The 9,235-nt window shown below is 34.2% G+C and overlaps 1 pseudogene; it reads right to left on the bottom strand.

The window, feature by feature from the left end:
- Nucleotides 1–1,454: 1,454 nt before the first annotated feature.
- LOC116599897 lies at nt 1,455–2,400 on the bottom strand (annotated as a pseudogene).
- Between the last annotated feature and the right edge of the window lie 6,835 nt (nt 2,401–9,235).

Here is a 9,235-nt window from a genome sequence, read left to right as displayed (position 1 = left end):
TTGAAACATCCAAAGAAGATCTTGGCATCCACAGACAGACACTACTGCCTCTATTGTGTGTTCTTGGATTTTGCCTTGACACTGGGGCAGGAATAACAAAGTCAATCAAACTCTGGAAGCAATCCAATCATTCCGCTGAGAAAACACAAGTGTTTGGGCAGAGAGAAATGTCCAGACAAATGGGAACCAAAACACGAAGCTGAGATTGGATTAAATATTTTCGGGTTCTTCTAGGAAATGTTTTTCATGCATCTCCTTTTCATGTTATTTACTAAGATGATTTGTGTTTCCTTTTTTTTTTTTTTTTAAATTTATTTATTTGACAGATCACAAGAAGGCAGAGAGAGAGGGGGGAAGCAGGCTCCCCACTGAGCCAGGAGTCTGATGTGGGGCTTGATCCCAGGACCCTGAGATCATGACCTGAGCCGAAGGCAGAGGCTTAACCTGCTGAGCCACCCAGGCACCCCGATGATTTGCCATTTCCATTCATTTCCATGATTTGTGTCACAGGGTTTTTTGATTGAAGTTTTAGCTCTTATTTGTCTTTTGTTCATGTTTTTCTTGTGTACATAAGAAAGACCTGGATCTGATAAATAGTGACTTGCCTACTAATTGCTGGCATTTTATGATTCAGTTCCTTTATGGACTTTTTTTTTAATGGATCGACATGTAGAAGAGCAGTGAGTATATTTTAAATACTTTGAGTAACTGATTTCACTTTATCTTCACTAATTTATTTTTATATCCAATATGAAGTCAAGAGAGTTAAAGCCAGAGAATCATTTTAAATCAGATTTTATTATGCAAACTTATTGATGTGTGATTAATTTCTAAATACAACTTGAGTTCATTTAGAGGAAGATGATATCATGAGCAAAACTTGGTCTTAAAATTGTGGATTTTTTTTTTTTTTAAGATTTTACTTATTTGACACACAGAGAACACAAGTAGGCAGAGAGACAGGCAGAGAGAGAGACATGGGGAAGCAGGCTCCTCGCAGAGCAGAGAGCCCAGTGTGGGGCTCGATCCCAGGACCCTGGGAAAATGACCTGAGCCAAAGGCAGAGGCTTTAACCCACTGAGGCACCCTGGTGCCCCTAAAATCATGGACTTTAACAACTCCTTTGCTATAGAGATTATTTCCTCATGTGGTCTAGCCAACAAACCTGAATTTTCTAATACAAAATTATTAAAATTTTCTTTTTCCATCACAATTCACAGATTATATAACATTGTCTTAACTGTATGTATAACTAATATTGTGTCTATAAGCTTGTCCTTACCATCTCAAAGTCTATAAAATTAACTATGTTTTAAAGTTATTTTTGAATGATTAAATTAATATTTCTTTCTAGTTATTATTAAACTCTTAAGTTCCGATTTTTGTCACTCAGGATCATGATACCAGCTGAACAAGTACACTTTGAAATGGTTTCTTCCCTATCCTATGTAGGTCTAGCTGGCTCCTTGTTTTTTTAAAAAGAGGTTGAGCCCTGTTGTTTGACCCCATGTTCTTCTCATGGCCTGTTTCATCTCTGTATTTCTCAGCATATAGATTAAAGGATTGAACACAGGAAGCAATGATGGTGTAAAACAGAGCAAATATTTTATCTTCAGAGAAAGTGGTTGGAGGCCAAAGGTAGGCAAAGACTGAAGGCCCAAAAAATAAAGCATTCACAGTGATATGAGACCCACAGGTAGAGGGCTTTGCGTCTTCCTTCAGCTGAGTGATGCCTTAAACTGAATAATATAATAATATGAGAAAAAAACCCACAAATGTCACTAAGGAAACCAGTCCTGAATTGACAACCATAAGGACACCAGTGATGTAGGTATCGGTACAGGCCACCTTTAGCAAAGGAAAAATATCACAAAAGTAGGGATCAATCTCATTAGGACCACAGAAGGGCAACCTGATTACCATAAGAAATTGAGGAAAGGAGTGGACAGCCCCACCAAACCATGCAGCCAAGACTAGGAGATGGCACCTTGTCCTGTTCATGATAAGCAAGTAGTGGAGAGGTTTGCAGATGGCAGCGTAGCGATCAAATACCATGACTGTAAGGATTAAAACTTCAATCATTCCAAAGAAGTGCATTTTCAAGACGTGTAACATGCAACTATCATAGGAGATGGTTTTTCTTTCCACTAGCAGGTCAGCAATAAATTTAGGTGCAATGGTAGAGGTATAGCAGATGTCCATAGAGGATAAGTGGCTGAGGAAGTAGTACATGGGTTGGTGCAAAAGAGGACTGCATCTAATGGAGACAAGGATCAGAAGGTTTCCTGCCAACAGGACAACATAACAGAATAAGAAGAGCACAAAGCAAAATATTTGCATGTTCTGGTCATACGAAAGTCCCAAGAGAATGAATTCTGAGACATTCCTCTGGCTCTCCATGTATTTCAGACTGGCATAGATTGTAAACAGATGGGTTAAATATCTGAAAAGAGAAAACAAAATAAGAATCTGCATAACAAATTAGCAGCATGGCAATAATACTATAAATTTTAACAAAAAGCAAATTCATATCATTGAGTACATATTATTTATTCCTGATACCTAGATTTATGCTTCTTTTTTATTTCTCTTATTTTAGAAATCTATTGTAAATTATTCTATAACTGGAAAATGATGTAATTTTCAGCATTACCATCCAAGATGATGGAATAATCAAATGTTAGATTTATGTTAAAGCAATAAGTTTATTATTATTAGTTGTATTAATTAGATAACAAAAGGACTATAATTTACATAGTTAAAAATTTTGCACATTTTAAAATGTACATGTTTATGCATAGGTGAAACTCTTTTTCTTTCAGGATGATCTGGACAAATTCTGTTTTATTTGGGAATGTATCCTCAGGAATGAAAATTTATTAAAAATATATCAGTTTTTGGAGTGCCAGGGTGCCTCAGTTGGTTAAGTGTACAACTCTTGATGTTGTCTCAGGTCATGAACTCAGGGTCATGAGATAGAGCCCTGTATTAGGCTCTTTGTTGGGTGTGGAGCTGCTTAAGATTCTCTCCATCTTCCTCTGCCTCTGCCCCCACATCTCTCTATCTCTATCTCTCCCTCTCTAAATAAATAAATAAATAAATAAATAAAATAAAAGATTATCTTCCTTGCCCTTTGGACAAACAGTATCAATTGCATATTTTGAACTAAAATACTGGGGCACCTGGGTGGCTCAGTGGGTTAAGCCTGTGCCTTTGGTGCAAGTCGTGATCTCAGGGTCCTGGGATCGAGTCCCGCATTGGGCTCTCTGCTTGGCGTGGAGCCTGCTTCCTCCGGTCTCTCTCCGCCTGCCTTTCTGCCTACTTATGATCTCACTCTGTCAAATAAATAAAGAAAATCTTGAAAAAAATAAAAATAAAAAAATACTAAAATACTATCAGGCACATTAAAAACGATTCAATTGTAAAAAAATAAAGAGCCAATTTTTTTCATTTCTCCTATTTACATTTTACAAGCTAAATAAAAATTGTTTTAAATTAATCTAAATTTGTGATTGCAAATGCAAAATGAAATATGTAAAGAATTATATTTACACTTTTATATTTCATGACTTTTCCTAGGAACTTCAGTATTTTATATGTGATCTAGAGAATAAAATTCAACAAAGAATATGATAAAGAATGTAGCTCAAAGAGAGATTTGTTTCAACCCTCAGCAACTAGATTTTACATCAGTGAATGGATCAAAGATTCATAAATTTGCATCTTTCGCAGAATCTTGAATCTTTCTCTTGAAAGAAAGAGGGTTGGATAGACAGAATATACTCTGGGAGCTCTTTTAACCAACACTGAGGAATTAAATGTCACTCAATGAGATGCAGACACTACAGCACAGCTTTTCTCTTTATCTAACCTGATGTAACTACCATTTCTGGCCAGCCTGGGTGAATATTTTAAAACAGAGAATACTAATATAGCAAAGGTATTTAGAAGTCATCAAATCCACCAAAAACTCAAAACCTATGATTTTAAGATCATTTTAGGTAACTGGTGTAGCATTTTTGAATAATATATACTATAAGAAACTCATTCTGTTTTAATTTATCATTCAACTTTAATTTCATCAAGAAGAAAAAGAGTCCATTTCTACTATGACTTTGGTACCTCTATCAGGCTTCCTAACCTCTCTCTTGTTTTTAATAAAGCAAACACAATTATCAGTTCACTGTGTTCAATAGTGAATGGTACCTAAATAGATGTTAATAATTTTATGATTCTTGGATCAATTTTCTCCTTACCTTATTGCAGCCAGTGCTGATTCCTAATTTAGGAGATGGCATACCATTTACAGAGAGATGTGTTTGCCTAAAACAAATTGACTCAAAATTAATTGGTAGATAAACAACTTAAGTGGACGTCACTTATATATCCAAACCCTGGGTTTCCAATAAAAGAGATGCAGATCAAGATAATCTAGGTAATTTAGCATCAATATGTAATAATCATGTGGAGGACAGATATCTTCATTCCCATTCAGTCCAGAGAGCTTCAGTAGATGCTTGTGAGCAGTGCAAGATGATGGGGTGTCCTGCAGACCAGCAGTGAGAAGATACATTTTGAATTCTCATCCCAATTATTTAAAAAAAAAAAAAAGTGTACAAGGTAACGATTACTGATCACCTAATCTACGTTTATGAATATCTTGAGGGATATATTTTGCAGTTAATATAAATATGTGGTCCAGCATTCTTCATTCCAAATCATTTTGAAATAATTTTTCATCAGTTATAGCTATGTGCCTTCCTTCTGGTAGGATTCTGATTCATTTTCTAGATTATCACCAATGTTTCACCCATAACAGTTCTTAAACTCTCATCCTGATATCTGAGTGGGAAATGCTATTATAATTACTGCTGTTAACTGAAGTAAAAGGGATATGTGAATGCAGTCCATGATAGATTTATTGTGATTGAAACATGTAATATATCCTTGGCCATATTTTCTCAGTTTGTCAAGTAACTGATATCGTAAGTGATGAAAGGAAGAAATTTATGCATTTTCTAGTTGGAATCATGGACCACGAAAGATATAGAAACATGGAGAAGTATAATAACTGAATGGTGAACTGTTTTGTTTCAAGTTGTTTTTTGATAGCCGCAACGATCTAAATATAAAAGGAAAACAATTCACCTAAATACTTCCAGTGGTCAGAGGTTTGATATTAAGGAAAATATGTCCTAATATATGTTTTATTCCCCTTTAATTATGACTATTTAGAATAGATGTATAAAGGTTAAAATCTGAATAATCTGATCAGTGTTCTATGAGAAGTCAATAATTCAGCATAAGCAAGGACAATACCCATTTTTCTCATTAACTTTGTTTAATATCTTCCTTTCCTATACACCAATAATTTTTAATAAGAGCTCAGTAAACAAAATTAACTGTCTCCCTTTCCAGACCATTTATGAATGTTGAGATTATTTCTAACAGCTTAAAGCTTCATTGTCCACATTTATAGAATCCATAAATTATTACATAATTCAGACTATATTGAAGAATATCAAAAATAATGTGAAATTCCCCAGTGTTGTACATAGTTCAAAGCCACATATTAGCTTCCTTTTACTTTTTCAAGTTAACAGTCTCTGAGATTGTCATGTACACATCTGTCACCAAGTCAACAGGGAAAAAAACTAAACAAAACAAAAAATCAAAATGTCACAATATATATTAATAGGGTTGACCATGATAAATTTCAGTTTGGAGCAATCTGTTAGTAAAAAGAAGTAAAAATTAATCTATAAAATTGTTTGTGTTGGGGACTTTTTAATACTAATCACTGGCCTGTAATTTCCCTGCACTATAAAAATACAATCAAATTATAATTTTATTTCTTTGGTTGAATTGTATAAAAATTCTTCATTGTGTATTAATTATACTATTTAGATAATAAGAATAATTGCTCTTATAGTTAGAGTTTCCACCATAAGTTCAGATTGTCTCCTAACGATATCAGAATATGGCCCATGATAGTTCCATTAATTCAATCAGATAAATATAGTCCATTTTAGAATGACAAGTTTTTTGAATGTTAGAAAATTACTCATCATTGGGACATGCAATCATAAATTGGGCTATTCCTTCATAAGAATATAATGGAAAATACAAAAGTATCAAAAAGAGACTCAATAAATTTCACTGAAACTTAAAAATTTCATTAAGTTCAACTCAACTGTTTTTGTTCTCAAGTGGAATTCTGCTCATGAATAATGCACAATAAGACTATAGTTCATGAAATTATTTTGTGTAATCACATTATCTTATGTTGCTAGAGAAAATATGGTTTAAGGATGGAATTAAGTGGAATAAATTTAAATAGCATATAACCACCCCAAAGCACAGTTGGTGGAGCATTCTCCAATGAAAGTGGCATGGTAATTCATAGATCATTAGATCTCAGTGGCTGTAAGATTGCCTTTAGGTGAAATCAGGGGAGCTCCCTCCTGAGGTACTCACTCTGCTGATTCTTCTCCGGTATCTAAAGATAAAATAAAATGCAGAGATTTACAAACCAAATATTCAAGCATATTTTAGGTTAATTCTCTAAAATTAATTTGAAAATTTCAACATATCTTAGAACACTTTACATATTTGCAAGGGGAGTAGAATTTAATATCCATTGAACCATCAGGGATGTAAGAAATGGATTTTAAGAAAGAGAGAGACAGAGAGAGAAAGAAAGAAAGAAAGAAAGAAAGAAAGAAAGAAAGAAAGAAAGAAAGAAAGAAAGAAAAAAAGAAAAGGAAGAATGGAAGGAAAAAATTAAGTATTTTGAAATTCTTACGAAAACAGATATACATTTTAAGTCCTAGGAGTCACTTATTTTATACCAATTGCTGGAGAAAAGTTGATTCAGAAGAGCAGAATATAACATATGACAACACAAGAGTTAATAGGTCTTTGAAACTCTAAGAAATTATATTCCTAGAGGTATTTCTGAACAGATCTTCACCAAATGCCTCTGTGTTGCTCTCCATGGTATTGACTCGGGTGCCTGTGGGCAATTTCTAGATATAACTTTACTTTTCATATTTGTGTTGGCTTGTGTAAAGCACTTTCTCAGGAGGCTCCATAATGCTCTAGTCAGAAAGAGCAATTCAGAAACTCTGCCTGACTTGCACTCATCTTGCTTTCTGAATTAAAATAATACAGCATGGAATAGCATTAGGGTAGTGCTGGTTAAGAACGACTTCACTGAAAACAAAAACATACATTTACTTGGGCAATTAAAATGACTATTTGAGAGATACAGATTCAGGTAGAAACCCAAATTGTGTTTCCAGGAAGTCAAAGAGAAGCAGAGTTATACAGGTGAAAGGCTATGAGTCTAATTCTCATTCAGGTCCTCTATGTAAAACAGAGATTGGAATTAGGGTTACATGGATTGGTTGGGGTAACATGCAAATGAGAGTTTGGAGCTCCTTTATAAGTGAAGGATGCAATGATTCAGTTGTCATGGCAAGGAGGAAGTTAAGTCCAGGCTGGGGCTTGCTGTTCTCTGAAAGTTTCAGGAATCTTCATGGGTTCTCTAATGGGGCCATGCATAAATGCTTTCTCACTTATGAACTCCTGATCCTATAAAGAAAAAAAACAAAACAAAAAAAAACAAAAAAACAAAAAACAAACAAACAAAAAAAACCTCTCTTAAATAGGCTTGCTTGCTCCATTTTGGAAATTCCTTTTATATTAGCCTCAGAAAACTCTGAAATGGGAAAAGACAAAAAGAAACAAACACATGCAATACAGTTCAATGCACATCATTATCTAGAGTAACCTTTATGGATAGATTAGATAGATCAATAAAATAGTGACCCACTATCAAGTGGAGTTATTTATTGCTAGGGACTAACAGTGATGAAATAGATGACTGAGGAATGGAGGACAGAAGTAAAGGAAAGATAAAAGAATAAACAATCCATTCTTCATACACATGCTAGGTAAAAATGTTATATCATTAAGTGAGAATATAAGAAACTATGAGGAGAAATCAGCACTCAATGCCCAGCAATTCTGTTTACCATTTGCCCAGGCCCTAAGTAAGTTCAACTGTACAGGTTATTTGGTTCAGCCAGAAATGTACACATTGATATTCAGGGAACAATTTTTCCATCATATACAAATCCATATATAAAAAATTTCCTTGGGGTGCTGGTGGCTCAGTGGGTTGGACCTCTGGCTTTGGCTCAGGTCATGATCTCAAGGTCCTGGAATCAAGCCCCATGTAGGAATCCCTGCTCAGTTGGGAGCCTGCTTACCCCTCTCTCTCTGCCTACCTGTGATCTCTCTGTTAACTAAATAAATAAAAGCTTTAAAAAAATCCTTTATACATGTTAAACTTAAGGAGATCAAATTTTACAGAATCTTATCAGATACAAAATAATAATAATAATAATAATAATAATGATAATAATAATAATAAACAATTTATCCAGAGATTATTTTGTGTTTCAAGTTTATTGTATCATTGCATCTCCTAATAGTGCATCCTGTGAGTTAAGTAATGTTAGTTCTCTGGTTCCAATAAAAACGCAGTCCACTAGAAGTTAAAAAGATTTGCCCAAAGAGCTACTAAATAAGAATAAGGAAAAGAACTGTGTGCCTTCTATGAGTGAAAGGAGCTGGTTTTTATATGTTTACTACTTGCCTCCAGCTTGGACAGTGTAGTAACTCTGAGTAAATAAGAAAGTCTAGTACTTCAGAATGATGGATATCAGAACTCAGTGTTTTACTGTTTGTCCATTTCAACATAACACATGGTTTTGACCAAGCTTCACTCAGACCTTGTGTCAATACACAGGACATAGTTGGTCATAAGTCTACCAATAACACACACAAACATATGAGCATATTCCTTAGAGATGTGTACAAGTACCTCATTTATCACCTCAATCCCTGCATTTGTCTCAGTTCATATTAACTCACTCTTCTCAGAATTGATTTTGGTATATTTTTCTTCTTTTCTAATTCCCTTCTAAAACCATTTGTTTTATGGGTTGTATGAGCTTACTTCCAAAACTGAGATTTCAGGTATTTTTGAAGGTATTAGGTATTGTTCTATAGGTTGGAATGTGAATTCTAGAGAGAACAACTTACAAGTGGATAACTAATCTAGGTTCAATATATTTTTGATGGGCCTACTATATAATATTTTTATATTTTTTGCCAAAATAATATTACAGATTCTTAAGAAAATAAATCAAATCAGAAAAGATTT

This window comes from Mustela erminea, chromosome 9 (genome assembly GCF_009829155.1).
Source record: "Mustela erminea isolate mMusErm1 chromosome 9, mMusErm1.Pri, whole genome shotgun sequence".
Classification (NCBI taxonomy): Eukaryota; Metazoa; Chordata; class Mammalia; order Carnivora; family Mustelidae; genus Mustela; species Mustela erminea.
Note: the sequence above shows the minus strand (reverse complement) of the source record. Positions and strands in the feature narration are given on the sequence as shown.